At 52.1% G+C, this 9,780-nt stretch overlaps 1 pseudogene; it reads left to right on the forward strand.

Annotated features, from left to right (window-relative positions):
- The first annotated feature begins 501 nt into the window (after positions 1–501).
- LOC120111373 lies at positions 502–2,278 on the forward strand (annotated as a pseudogene).
- Positions 2,279–9,780: the final 7,502 nt, after the last annotated feature.

Here is a 9,780-nt window from a genome sequence, read left to right on the forward strand (position 1 = left end):
TTAAAATCCTGAGCTCATACTTGTCTTTCTAAAATTCATCATATTTTAGCTGTAGTTCGTTAGCAGGTAATGATTATCATAGAATAAACACTTATTCCAAATATTAGGTTCGTATTATCCCTATCTATCTCTTCCTATCCCGATATTTGCTGTACTTATTGAAGATAGTACGTAATAATTTATTTCTGAAATGCATATTTTGCTTCCAAACTAGGCCATGTTTATTTTTCTTTCACTTGTTCTATCTCTAGAGTGATGCTTCTTTATGTGCATGTGGTGGCAAGCGTACGTTAAGTGGGGTATTAAGAACTCTATCGTCATGATGGAATTTGTCCGTCGTTGGCTTTCCACAACTCTCAAGTCACGCTCCAACTACCCACTTTTAGCGTGTAAACCACGTAGTCCACCGATCCTTTGGCTGCCGATCACGACGTGCTGACCCACCAACTTTTCTCTCCCGAGTCCCAACCTCCCCGCTCCGATAAAGCCTCACCATCTCGCCCCTTGCTTTCACCCACTGCTCTCCTTCCCCACACCATTAATTCCAAGCACCTCCTCTTATATCATTACTCTCCTCTTTGAGCTAATTTTTGATTCAGGAAGCCATGTCGACGACCGTGGAGGAGATCCGTAAGGCTCAGAGGGCCGAGGGACCGGCGACGGTGCTCGCCATCGGCACCGCCACCCCTGCTAATGTCGTGTACCAGGCTGACTACCCTGATTATTATTTTCGAATCACCAACAGCGAGCATCTCGCCGACCTCAAGGAGAAATTTAAGAGAATGTGTAAGTTTATGGCTATATGTCTAGCTATTTGTGTTCAATACGTACGCTTGCATGGGGTGGGGGAGAAGCGATAAAGAGAGTGCAAAGTTCGATTGGAGTATTGAGTAGAGTCATAGATAAAGACTAAACTAAGAAGCAGCATGTAGGGCCAAAGAAAAAAAAAACTTTCTGCGTGTCTTAATTAACTAAGAATAAAATCCATGAAGTGCCATATATAGATTATTACGTACTGAAATTGCAACATTTGATCTGAGGCAGGTGACAAGTCAATGATCCGCAAGCGCTACATGCACGTAACCGAGGAGATCCTCAAAGAGAACCCCAACATGTGTGCATACATGGCTCCATCACTGGATGCTCGGCAGGACCTGGTGGTCGTCGAGGTCCCGAAGCTCGGGAAGGAGGCGGCCGCCAAGGCCATCAAGGAGTGGGGCCAGCCCAAATCCCGGATCACCCACCTCATCTTCTGCACCACCAGCGGCGTCGACATGCCCGGGGCCGACTACCAGCTCACCAAGCTGCTCGGCCTTCGCCCCTCCGTCAACCGCTTCATGATGTACCAGCAGGGCTGCTTTGCCGGTGGCACCGTGCTCCGCCTCGCAAAGGACCTTGCCGAGAACAACCGCGGCGCTCGTGTTCTTGTTGTCTGCTCCGAGATCACTGCCGTCACCTTCCGAGGCCCCTCCGAGTCCCACCTTGACAGCCTTGTCGGTCAGGCGCTCTTCGGTGATGGTGCCGCAGCCCTGATCGTCGGTGCCGACCCCGACCTAGCCATCGAGCGACCGCTCTTCCAACTCATCTCGGCTAGCCAGACCATCCTCCCCGATTCTGAAGGCGCCATCGATGGCCACTTGAGAGAAGTGGGGCTTACCTTCCACCTACTGAAGGATGTGCCCGGGCTGATATCGAAGAACATCGAGAAGAGTTTGGTTCAGGCTCTGGGGCCCATTGGGATCGATGACTGGAACTCTGTGTTCTGGGTGGCGCACCCAGGAGGGCCGGCAATACTGGACCAGGTGGAGGAGAAGGTGGGACTAAAGAAAGAGAAGATGAGGGCAACAAGGGAGGTGCTGAAGGAATATGGGAACATGTCGAGCGCTTGTGTGCTCTTTATACTCGACGAGATGAGGAGGAGGTCGGCGGAGGAAGGGTTGGCGACCACCGGCGAGGGGTTGGACTGGGGAGTGCTCTTTGGGTTCGGGCCGGGGCTGACGGTCGAGACTGTGGTGCTCCATAGTATGCCCGTTGCTTCCCGCTGAGCTCTCTAAGCTCTACCTCCTTCTCAATGAATGGCCCTAACTGTGACCCTCTGCTAGGGTAGTCTGTGGTGCACTTCTGCATGGTGCACTGGATGATTTCTGTGTTCCATTTTAAACTTGGTATTTTGCTGTTATGTGTTTTAGTATGTGACACAGAGAGTGTTAAGCTCCATTTGTCTAATTTATGAAGTATGAAATTTGATAAGATTTGTTCAAGCCCGAGTTGTATTCCATTTGTGTTCCTCGTGTTTGGTTTTGTCTGTATTTTATTATTTTGAAGGATGCGCCCTCCCTATAGTTTCAAGCGAAGCTAAAAATAATGAAGTATCTGAGATGATTTGTACTAGCTTCATGGTCTTTGCTCATGCGTAATGGTTGTTTTTTCGGCTTTCCTCTTCAACACTTCTAATTGGGAAATGATCCAAACAAATGGGACATGATATAGAATCAAAACCTTGTAAAAATATAAAACTTTGTCATTTCTCCTAGAATATATATTTCCCTGCAAATTTGCAATATATTCTTACAATGCAGGACATGAACGAATCGGCCGGTCTCAAAGTTCAGCTGGATAGAGGCTAGCTAGTAACCATTGTCTGCTAATTTGTACAATCCTGAAATGCGTCAAAATTAACAGTTACCGTTACTAGCTAAGAAAACTTAACAGATCCTGTTTAGTTTGACTGGTCAAAACAAGAGACGGTTTTGGCCATGCTTCTTCTGCCTTTTGACTTTGGTTGACCAGTCGGATCCGATTCTTCAACACATCATCCGGTCCAATTTTTGGATATTTTATTTTCTAATTCTTATGGATGTAAACATGCTAGTCTTAATTAATTAATTCATCCATTCTATATAAAAAAGAAGTATATTTATTTTTCAGAGGGACAACCTCAGTCTTTTCTAAATTTAGAGATTAGTTCCCATCTTCTCCCTTTTAGTACGACGGTCATTATGCTTTTAAAGAAACATCCATATAAACCCCTGTTGCGAGCTTCCATCAGCTGTCTTAACCTAATCATGGTTAAATATAAATAAAAAATTTTCAAATTCCTAAAATACGTTTTAAACCCATAGAATCTTTTTAGGTCACGTAGCCAACATAGGTGGCGCTTTAGGGCTTGACAAGAGCCCTCTTAATCTTTGTTTAAGCACCAACACCTTCGCTAAGTCCCAAGTTTGGCGATTATTCACCATCCTTTTCCCCTCTAATATTGGATTCAATTAATCTCATATTTTTAGTTTTAGTTTCAGGACAAAAAAATGTAGAGCCAGAAATTGGTAGAACAATCAAAGCCTATTGATTATTCCTTTTCTTCCTCCTTTCTATATATGCTATATGTTGCTGGAAATTGGACCAGGGGGCCACCGTGAAGCCGGGGAAGGAGGAGCTCCGCTGCTGCAGGGGGCGGACGGCGGTGCGCCGGCTGGTTGCGTCCTCCGCTGCGGGGGGGTGTGCAAGTCCTGCAAAGAAAACCGGTGGCCGAGCTCCCCGGCGCCGGCCCTTCGATGCCTAAGTCAGAGGGGGCAAGTATGTGGAGAGAGCAGGGGAGAGAGTATGTGGAGAAGACAAAGAGAATCTCGTGTTCAATTGTGTCTGTGCTGTTTTCTTCCTTTTTCCCCCGGTCTAGGAGGGTTCTCTCCAGCTCCGGATTTCTTCTCTGGTTTTTGGTCCTCTCTCCCTTTTCCCTCCAGGTTTTCTTTTATAGGAGGATTTTTGTTACCTGGGAGGTGACAGGAGGTTTGTCCTGTTTTGTAATAATTGGGCACCATGTGGCCCATTAATGGCGTAATGGAGAACGGGACCGGATCAGACCGGAATCAGGGAGTTGTCACGGTCGATCGGACCTGTTGGAGTGGTTGAACCGCTGGCTGCGGTGGGCCTGGGGTCCGTAGATGGTAAGTGCATTTATTACCGAATGAACCGGCGGTCAGGGAGAGCCATACGTTCTGATGGTTCAGTGATCCGGAGATCGTCTTGGGCCGTGTTCATTAAATGCCTGAGTGCATCGGAGACTTGAGGGAGTCTCATGCATTAATGGCAGGTCGTGCCGAACGCCTGAGGAGATCTTATGCCTTGATGGCTCGGAGATAGTGGCAGGTCGCAAGCCGTAGGAGTTGTCAAGTCCCTTGGACTTTAGGCGGAGGTTGAACATTTGGTTAAGGCATCGGCTCGGCAAGGGTGCCGAGCCGAGCTGATCGCCCAATGGGGCGCCCTGTGGCGGGGCTGCTTTGAGTACTCCTGGTCGGCGCCCTTTAGGCGAGCGCCTTCTAGCAAAGCGCCTCGGCGCTGTCTTTGGTCGGCACTTTCTAACCGAGTAGCTTATTTTGGTTGGGCACCTCTTGGCGCGCACTCTGGTCGGCGCCTTCTAGTCGAGCGCCTTCCTGGTCGGCATCCTTTGGCCGAGCAGCTTTCTGGTCGGCGATCTTTGGCCGAGCAGCTCTCCGTTCGGCACTCTTTGGCCGAGCAACTTTCCGGCTGGCGCTCTTCGGCCGAGCAGCTCTCTGGTCGGCACTCTCTGACCGAGCAGCTTTCCGGTCGGCGCTCTTTGGCTGAGCGCCTCCGTGGATGTATTTTTCCCCCAACACTACCCCCCGACTTCCGAGTTCCAGTTGGCTACCAGCTGGAGCGCGGGAAGTAGCTTTAGTTGGGTCATTACGAATTCCGAAAATTTCGATTTACTGCGCGTTTTAAATTATCGGAAGCTTCGAGGTGCCTTTAATAGGCGGCGTCTCTTCCTTCCCGAAAAGCCTCATTATTGGGACACTTTTTGCGAAGCGTCCTCGCGTCGTGGGCTCATGATGGGGCCGCACGATCTTCGATTGCGGACGCCTTTCCGCACGATCCGATTAGGCGCTTCGATGTTCGAAGCGCAAGCCCTAATTAAATGCGTCGTTCTGTCTTTTAGACCGACACGTGTTATCATCTAACCGGGACGCAGCGTTTTCTTCGCTGATCCGGGCCGTTGGGGAGGTCTATATAAACTCTCCTCCGGCCCCCTGTCCTCTTTCTATTGCTTTCTGCTTCCAGCTTCCTATTCTTCCAGTCTTCCTCAGACCGAAGTCCCTTTTCTCCGGCATCTTTCCCAGGTCCCCCTTCTTTTTGATTTCCCTCTCTTGTAATGGGTTCGTTGCCTAGCGAAGTAGTATCCACCATGAGTGTCCTGGAGGTCGAGATGACCGAAGAGTGGTTTTTCCCTCTTCACGGGTTCCGTTTGGAACCCGCCAGGCGAAGGGATCGGGTAACCGATCCTCCGGTAGGCTGGATCGGAGTGCACTCGGAGTCACTCTGGGCCGGCCTCCGATTTCCTCTTCACGGCTTTGTGAATGAGTTGCTGGCGGTATGCCAGTTGGTTCCGGCGCAACTCACTCCAAACGCTTGGAGGGCAGTGATGGGTTTCCTGTCACTGTGTTTACTACAGGGGATTCCTACCTCTGTCAACGTCTTCCGGCGACTTTTTATTTTCAAGTCGAACCCGGGAGACGGAGAGTGGCTCTACATCGCCCTCCGGGTGGGTCGGCCACTTTTTCATGGTGCCCCCTCATTCATTCATGGTTGGAAGGAGAAATTCTTCTTCCTGGGTTCTGAATGGTCCTGGGGGTTTGACCCCAGGTGGAGGCCGGCCCAACTTAAATCCATCAACAGGCTCCCCCAGCTTTCTCCGCGTGAGCAGGAGATCTTCGATACCATCCGCAGCCTTGGGGACGGGATTTTGCTGAACGGCCTCATTAGCGAGGACGCCCTGGTGAACGTGGGCTTGAGCTCGGCACGTCCTCAGGGTAAGGATAGTTACAGCAACTTCTTATTTCCTTATTGTTCTAATGTTCTAATTTTGCTTATCTTTGCAGACATCGCAAAAATGGTGACCAAGAGCGAAGTCCTTTACGCCCGCTTCCAGAAGAGGGCGGCCGAACTCTCAGAAGAACCGACCGAGCCGAGGAAGAAAGCAAAGACCTTGGCGAAGACCTCGACGACCACAACAGTTGAGGCGCGCGCTTCTCGCCCCGTGCGCCCTGAGGCTGGTCGGGGAGAGGGCGTGGGCTCTGGCGGAGCCACGACGGCACTTCCGTGTCCGGTGCCGATTTCGCAAGTCCCTGGTCGGCGGGAAGCTCCAAATTCTGACCAGGGAGGGAGGACCTCAACAGATCTGGCGCTCGCACGCCCCACCTCTACCACACAGCGGTCCGGTCAGCCGTCTACTCGACCCCAATTCCCCAGCTCTGAGCCGGGGAATAGCCAAGAAGCAACGGGGTCGGCCGCACCCAGGCCAGCTGAGGCCGGTCTGGCGGGTTCTTCGGGTCCTTAGGAGCGGGTGCCTTACGCTCCTGGATGGGCTGTTTTCGAGGGCGACTCGGCCCTCGATAATGCACAAGTGGCGCGCGAAGTTCTTCGGGTCGCGCTGCTCCCGGCCGACCAGGCCAAAATTCGGTCCATGAACTACGGCGAGTTCATGGACTCCGCTATTTGCTCTTCCATCCGAGTAAGTCAGCTTTTATCTCTGTGCAAATTTGTGTTTCAGCTTAAAACTGTTTCTTACATGTCCCTCTTGCAGCGCCTCCACGAGACCGAGACGATGATTCACATCATCCAGGACTATCAGGACCGGGCCCGAAGGCATCAAAGGGGGCGCGAGGAGGCCGAAACAAAGTTCCTCGCGTCTGAGGCCGAGCAGAAAGTGCTTCAAGCGAAGCTAGGGGCGGCCGAAGACGAGGTTCGGACTCTGGTCGCCGAACTTGAAGAGGAGAAGGGCGCGCACTCTTTGACTATGTCTGAAGTGCGCGCCGCGGGGGCCCGCCGGACGGAGGCCGAATCGTCGCTCGCTATACGCGAGCAGGAGGTGGGGGAGGCTCGAATAAAGGTCCGAGATCTCGATATCCGTCTACTTGACGTGCAATCTCTGCTCGCGGATCGCGAAAGAGAAATAAAGATTTTGGAGCGGAAGGCCGCCTACCATGAGGCTCGAGAGAAGGAGGCCCGGGAGCAGGCCCAGGACGCCGTCAAGCTCTTCCGCGAATCGGAAGAGTTTCGCGACTTGATGGAAGAGGAAGGCGTCAATGGTCTCATCCAGGGCTTCAAGGACTTCCGCAATCAGTTGCGGCAACTTCTCCCAGATTTCGACCTTAGCCTGCTTCAACCAGGCGCTGGGGTCGAAAACCCAGAAGCGGAGGCGGAGGTAGAGGTTCCAACCTCTGGCGGGACCGACCAGAAGGGTCAAGCTGAAGAAGGCGAGATCGCTCTCGAGGTCACCGAGGCAGCTCCCAAAGCCACCGTGGGGGCCTCGGCCGCAGAAGAGCCAACTGTTCCTGAAGTCGCCGGGCCTCAGCCCTTGGTGTAGTTTTCCCCTTTTTCCTATCTTCTTTTTCTTTTTTGTAAGCCGGAGCGGCCTCTATACTTTGTTAAGGCCGGGTCCGAGCTCTTGTACTAGGCCTCCGGGCTTTTTGAAATGAATATTCATTTGTGTGGAAACTCGTCTATTGTAGTTTTAAGTTTCTCTGCTCGGATCTGTTTTAGGTTCCGAGGATATGGGCTCTAGGGCCTGAGCTTTTCCCGCCACAGGGTTTTGAGTTAGAGTTTGGCTTGCCGAGCTCCATTGCTCGGTTCTTCGACTAATGGTGTAGCAATGCTTATGCTTATACCAAGGGTTTGGGCTCGGAACGTTTTTCCGAGCCTAGTCCAGAATTCGACTAAGCCCTAGGGCGGTCGTTAGGACTTGGGACTTCTTAATGCGGCGAATTTCGAATCCGAGCCTCGGGTTGCCGGGGCGAACCGGATTCTTTTCTTACAAATGGACTGCATACCCGTCAGCCCGTGACGGGGATTCACCGGACTTGCAACAATGTGTCGGTGTCATGAGCATCCAATAATGGGTAATGTAAAAACATTAAATAAATGGGTACCTTGTACCGTATGCGTCCTTGCGCCGAGGCGACTGAAGACGCTTCTCTGCTCGGACTCCGTTCTTCGAGGACGTCGGCAGAGAAATCCAATAATGGGTAATGTAAAAACATTAAATAAATGGGTACCTTGTACCGTATGCGTCCTTGCGCCGAGGCGACTGAAGACGCTTCTCTGCTCGGACTCCGTTTTTGGAGGGCGTCGACAGAGAAATCCAATAATGGGTAATGTAAAAACATTAAATAAATGGGTACCTTGTACCGTGTGCGTCCTGGCGCCGAGGCGACTGAAGACGCTTCTCTGCTCGGACTCTGTTCTTCGAGGACGTCGGCAGAGAAATCCAATAATGGGTAATGTAAAAACATTAAATAAATGGGTACCTTGTACCGTATGCGTCCTTGCGCCGAGGCGACTGAAGACGCTTCTCTGCTCGGACTCCGTTTTTGGAGGGCATCGACAGAGAAATCCATCGATGAAGGAACGAGCCGAGCTCGTTGGTTGAAGCTGGTAAAGAATGAGCCGTGCTCGTTTGGCCAATAAAGACAACATCCCAACGTATCGGGGCATCCCGATGAACCGGGGTGTCTCGACGTCTCGAGGCATCCCGGCCGAGGTCGGGGTAGGAACACGAGCCGAGCTCGTCCGGTCAGAGGACCGCTATTCAACAATCGATGGAGCACGAGCCGAGCTCGTCCGATTAGAGAGGACCGCTACTCAATAAATGGAGCACGAGCCGAGCTCGTCCGGCCAGAGAGGACCGCTACTCAATAATCGATGGAGCACGAGCCGAGCTCGTCCGGTCAGAGAGGACCGCTACTCAATAATCGATGGAGCACGAGCCGAGCTCGTCCGGTCAGAGAGGACCGCTACTCAATAGTCGATGGAGCACGAGCCGAGCTCGTCCGGTCAGAGAGGACCGCTACTCAATAATCGATGGAGCACGAGCCGAGCTCGTCCGGTCAGAGAGGACCGCTACTCAATAATCGATGGAGCACGAGCCGAGCTCGTCCGGTCAGAGAGGACCGCTACTCAATAGTCGATGGAGCACGAGCCGAGCTCGTCCGGTCAGAGAGGACCGCTACTCAATAGTCGATGGAGCACGAGCCGAGCTCGTCCGGTCAGAGAGGACCGCTACTCAATAATCGATGGAGCACGAGCCGAGCTCGCCCGGTCAGAGAGAACCGCTACTCAATAATCGATGGAGCACGAGCCGAGCTCGTCCGGTCAGAGAGGACCGCTACTCAATAATCGATGGAGCACGAGCCGAGCTCGTCCGGTCAGAGAGGACCGCTACTCAATAATCGATGGAGCACGAGCCGAGCTCGTCCGGTCAGAGAGGATCGCTACTCAATAGTCGATGGAGCACGAGCCGAGCTCGTCCGGTCAGAGAGGACCGCTACTCATGTCTCGACGCCTCGAGCTTCCCGGTAACCGGGGCGTCCCGACGTCTCGGGGCATCCTGACCGTGGCCAGGGTAGGAGAACGGGCCGAGCTCGCTGATGGAGAGCGCATCATAAACTCATGGACATCTTCAGGGAGTCCACGCAGGTACTCCATCATCCCGAGGTATCAGGGCATCCCAACCGTGGTTAGGAAAGAAGAATAAACCTGATGCCATGGGATAATCAAGAAAATTGGTGAGCTCGGAATAAGTCCGCAAACCATCAGTTTATCGTGAAATGAAATTCATAGAGTGAAATTCATAGAATGGAATTTAATGGTTGAATAATGAGGGACCCCTTAGGGTTCTACTGGTGGTACACGCGGAGATTTTCAGAGCTCCAGCTCCGCGGAATGGGAGTCCCATTTAGAGACTCCAATTGATAAATTTCGGGTCGG

This window comes from Phoenix dactylifera, chromosome 7 (assembly GCF_009389715.1).
Source record: "Phoenix dactylifera cultivar Barhee BC4 chromosome 7, palm_55x_up_171113_PBpolish2nd_filt_p, whole genome shotgun sequence".
Lineage (NCBI taxonomy): Eukaryota > Viridiplantae > Streptophyta > Magnoliopsida > Arecales > Arecaceae > Phoenix > Phoenix dactylifera.